This window comes from Myotis lucifugus, unplaced genomic scaffold (genome assembly GCF_000147115.1).
Source record: "Myotis lucifugus unplaced genomic scaffold, Myoluc2.0 scaffold_185, whole genome shotgun sequence".
NCBI lineage: Eukaryota > Metazoa > Chordata > Mammalia > Chiroptera > Vespertilionidae > Myotis > Myotis lucifugus.
The window spans coordinates 1,034,023-1,039,304 of record NW_005871233.1 but is presented as its reverse complement, the minus strand read 5'-3'; positions in this window follow the sequence as shown (position 1 = coordinate 1,039,304).

Genomic DNA, 5,282 nt, shown 5'->3' with positions numbered 1-5,282 from the left:
ATTCACGTGGAGATAGAAAAGCAGATGTTCTGTAAGTAAATGTTTGCTGAGCCTTGTTTAACAATGGGACACAGAGAGGACTCTGGTCAATTAAGCTTTTCCAGGGTCCCCCCTGCTATCACACCTGGTTCCTATTGAATTGTAGGTATCTCTGACGATAGCTCCTGTCAGGAGCAGGTCCTCTATCTCTTGTCAAAAATAACCAGCTTGAAATAATCAGCACCTCCAAAGGCATATTTTTAGGTGGTAAACTTTGGCGCCCCCCCTCCCAGGTGACGCTGATACTGACGGTTTGGGCCCACACACCTTGGGAACCAGTGCTCTAAAACCTTTCATGACTCCCTGGAACTTCGGGGAAACCTCCAAAGTTGGTTTCCAGAACCCTGCCTGTTGGCCTTCCTATCCAGCTCTTCTCTTTTCTCCCTATAGGTGTATGTAGCCCACAGCCTAGTTACACAGAGCAACTTGAATTCCTGGGTGAGGCGTGTTCTCTCTCCAGACTGCACATGCTGCAGCACCTTCTTAAACACTTTTCTCTACTTTGTCGGTGGCTGAACACTTTCCTTCCCTGGGGTCTTGTGATACATGGCCAGTCCCTATCCCTCCCCTGACCACACCAGAACATGACAATCTGGGAACCGGTCTTTGTTTCCCACAAAATCACAGACTTTAGATGACAGGGCCTAGGGCTTTCTGTCACTGTTGTTCCCAACTCTGTCCAACACAGAATAGGTGTTCTAGGTAAATGAATAGTTGATGGATGTGTAGGCTCCCGCCCCTAGCCCACCCATAGGCCAGGGAAGAATGACTTCATCTGAGAGAGAAAACTCAGCAGCTGTGTACCTGAGCCCTTCTAGATTCCTGAGCAGAATCGGAGAGACTGGTGTCTTCTCATGGTATCCCAGCTCAGAAATACAGCCCCATGGGGGGTGCCTCTGTTAGACCTTGATACAAAGGTACACCCTGCAACATCCTTTATGCCAGAAACTGCCAACCACCCACATGTCCATTAAGGAGATGTTGGAATAATTTATAGGATGTGTGTCCTAGAGGAGGCACTGCAGAAATTAGGATTTAAGACCTACTTGTGTGTCTCTGGGATGACCTATGAATTACACTGGGTTGGTGGGAAAAAAAAATCAAGGTGCAGAAATGAGAATATTAGAAAAAGTATATAAAATTATACATAACATATAAAAAAACAAAGTGCAGAAATGATAATGATTAGCTAACATTTTAATGAATACCAGACACTGTTCTAAGAGCTTTACAGATATTAAATTGCTTAATTCTCTAACAAGCCCATGAGGTAGGTGCCATTATCCTCCCATTTCACAGAGTGGCAAACTCAGGCACAGGGAGGCGAAATCACCTGCCCTGATTGGGAGTGGTAGAGTTCTGATTTCTATCCAGGGACTCTGTCTCCAGAATCACACTAGGTACCATTTGTGTAGAGTGAAAGACACTGACACACATGTATATTGCTCGTATTTGTCTGAGAAATCAGTCAACACAGCCTGAGTGCTGGAGAAAGATTGACTTTCCACTGTATACTCTTTTGTACCTTTTGAATTTTTAGCATGCACCTTTTTAAAAAATATTTTTTTGTTGATTTCAGAGAGGAAGGGAGAGGGGGAAGAGGGATAGAAATATCAATGATGAGAAAGAATCATTGATCGGCTGCCTCCTGCACAACCCCTACTGCAGCGGTTCTCAACCTGTGGGTCGTGACCCTTTGGGGGTCGAACGACCCTTTCACAGGGACCGCCTAAGACCATCAGAAAACACATATATAATTACATATTATTTTTGTGATTAATCACTATGCTTTAATTATGTTCAATTTGTAACAATGAAAGTACATCCTGCATATCAGATATTTACATTATGATTCATAAAAGTAGCGAAATTACAGTTATGAAGTAGCAACGAAAATAATTTTATGTTGGGGGGTCACCACAACATGAGGAACTGTATTAAAGGGTCGCGGCATTAGGAAGGTTGAAAACCATTGCCTACTGGGAGTCGAGCCTACAACCCGGGCATGTGCCCTTGACTGGAATTGAACCCAGGACCCTTCAGACCCAGGACCCTTCAGTCTGCAGGTTGAAGCTCTATCCACTGAGCCAAACCAGCTAGGGTGGCATGCACCTTTTTAAAAATGTCTTCAACTGAACAAGGTCTGGTTTCTTTTTCAAGAAGGGGAGAAACAACTGCCTCCCCGCGAGCTGCTGACTTTAGCATGGTGAGGAGACAGAAGACTGAGACTGAGAAAGAGCTCGACAGTAGGTGTTTCTGAACTCCCATGGGACAAGGTGACCAATCAAAACCTTGCTCAAATCCATTTTGCACTTCTGTGTGACCTTGGACAAATCATTTGATCTCTCTGGGCCTCCTTTCCTCAACTATAAAATGTGGTGAGAATGTATCTAACAGTTGATAAGAGGGGTAAATAAATTATGTATCAAGGGCTTGGAGCAGTGCCTAGCTCATAGTAAATCCTATATGTGTTTTCTATTACTATTATTAAAACAATCTTGTGTGCCTTTTTAGCATGATTTGACAATGTTGACTTCTCCCTTCCTAAAATACTCTCATTCTTTTACCAATACTCCCCACCCTCCTGGTTTTCCTACTCCTCTCTGGAACTCCTTTTCTGTCTTCTTTGTAAACTCTTCTCTCTAGTATGAGGACATTGGTTGAAGGGACACTGCTCACCATATGGGGCCTTTACTTAGAAAAAGAAGCCTCCTTTTGGCATATTTAGCCTTGAACTTCAGACCCTATTTGTGTCCACCCTGCCAGTCAGGCATCGCTTATGTAGGTCCCAACATGCATAATTATACATGATGGCCTTGGCTGATTTGTTAATCAATATCCACCCATCCTCCCACTCTTCGGCCTTTCTAATAGAAGCCCAATTTCATTCAAGTATTCACCAGCCTCCAAGCTGAAACCTTACCCCCAGCCTCAGTTCTGGGGAACAGGAGGAATCCTGAAGAATCTAAGATAATCCTGAATTCCTCAAGCCAATGATTGGCTCAGGATGGGCATGTGAGGCAATTTTGGCCAATGAGATGGAAGAGGAAGTCTGCTGGGAGGCTTCAGGAAAAGATTTTCTTGATTCCAGAGACAGCATGGAAAAAGATGCCACTCTCTTCTTGTACTAAAAATTACCACATCTGCTTGTGATGCCTGGGCCTGCAGCAGCCACTTTGGAGCCATAAGGGGAGTCCATGTGGGAGCCAAACATTCAGCTGAGGGTGGCAGAGCAGAGAGGGAACCTGGGGTCCAAGACTCTCCTGGAACTGTCACTGTATCATGCCTAGAGCTCTCCCCAACTCTGGTGTTGTGCAATATACACTCATCTCATTGTTTCACCTCGTGCCATTCTAGATTTTGTTACCCACTGCCCAAATCTTTCCTTACTGATACAAAATATAAATATCCTTAAGCTGATTTCTCAAGGCTGGTCTTCTCTTTACTCCTACCTCATGGCCTTGGTTCCTGCATCTGTCTCCAGCCTCACCTACTCTGAGCCCCAGCCCTGGGGGCTCTGTGGCCTCCTGATATCTTCCTCTGGGTGTCTTTAGCCCCTCACACTCACCATGTTCCAAACTAGCCTCAGCATCTTCCCTCAAACCTGTTCTTTCTCCAAGGCCCCCATCTCGATTGCAGTTGACCATCCCTTGCACCTTTCCATGGCCTTGTCCCACCCCAAGTATATAAGGCCTATGGCCTGTCCACTTGGCCTTCTGAGCATCCTTCCACCTGTACCCCCTCCTGTTGGCTCTGTCCAGCGCCATGATCTTCTGCTTTGTTCCTGCCATAGCCTTCCCTGGGCACCCAGCCTTTGTCTCCCCCTCTCATCTACATCCACAGAAAAGCTGGGGGATTTCCTAAGGCACAAACCCAACCATGACCCTGTTCTGGTAGAAACCCTGCCATGATTCTCTAGTGTCCTCAAGAAAAAAGCTGTTTCCCAAGCTGATCATTTAAAGACACTTAAGAGGGGCCCATGTCAACTACACCACTATCCTTCCCCCATTCACTCCACACTCGTCACAGAAGCTGATGTCTAACATGCTTTCCTACCTCCAGGCCTTTGCATACATGGTTCCTTCTGTCTGGAATGCCCTTCCCATTTGTCTATCAAGGCCTGGCTCAGATGCCCATACCTTGTCACCTTCATAGGGCTTGGGAGAGGTAACAGCTCAGTAGATGGGCCTTTGGTGTAAGTGCTATTGCTGATGTATCATTGGGCGGGGGGCGGGGACAGACTGGAAATCTATTACTTCCTAATTCTGTGTCTAAAACAAGGAACGCCCCTCCCATGCCTCAGTTTCCTCATCTGTGGAGAGAGGATAATATTATATTTTCTCATGTAAATTACCCAGAACAGGGCCTGGTCAAAGCATTACAGAATAACATGGCAGGCTCTGTGAAGTCATCTTGTGAAGTACTATTATTATTGCCATTTTACAGATGAGGGACCTGAGAATCACAGGGGAAGTGACTGCCCGAGGAGATGGGCAGTATGCAACTGAGTTGGGATTTGAGCCCAAGGAGGCTGGCTCCAAAGCTCACAGAATATGCATTTAGTGCTCCACAAATGGGAACAGCTGTTACAGTAGTGCTGTGGCTAAGAACAGTGCCTTCTGTGCCATTCGGATCCAGACTGGGATCCCGTTTCCTGCTGAGGAAGACTCTAGGACCCAGGCCGCCCCCAGGGCTCTCTGCATGGGTCTTGCTCCCTGGAGACACCTGAGGAAGATCAGTTACACCTTCTTCCCTTGACTACTACTCATATTGCAGGAGTGAGTTCAGTTGTCCCTTCCTCCAGGAAGTCCTCCCTGACCTTCCAAGTTATATTGGGTGCATTCCATGTTTTCTCCATCACACCGCTGACCACTCTGCCTCTGCTATTAAAGTCCTGCCAGTTCTGGGCTCACTGTGTGGAGACGTCTGTCTAAGTTACTAGACTATGAGCCCCAGGAGAACAGGGCCCAGCTACATCACTAACAATGCCCAACATAGAAGAGTTTGGGATGAATTAATATACAGGGTGGGGCAAAAGTAGGCTTACAGTTGTGAGTACACGAAACAGTTTATTCTTGTATTATTTATTAATTATTGTATTATTTTCCATATGAACAACTGTAAACCTACTTTTGCCCCACCCTGTGTTCTTTCCACTGGACAGATAAGAAAACGAGGGCTCAGAAAGGACTGTCACTTGCCCAAGGTGTAGTGACTGATCTAGTGCCTGAAATGATACCTGA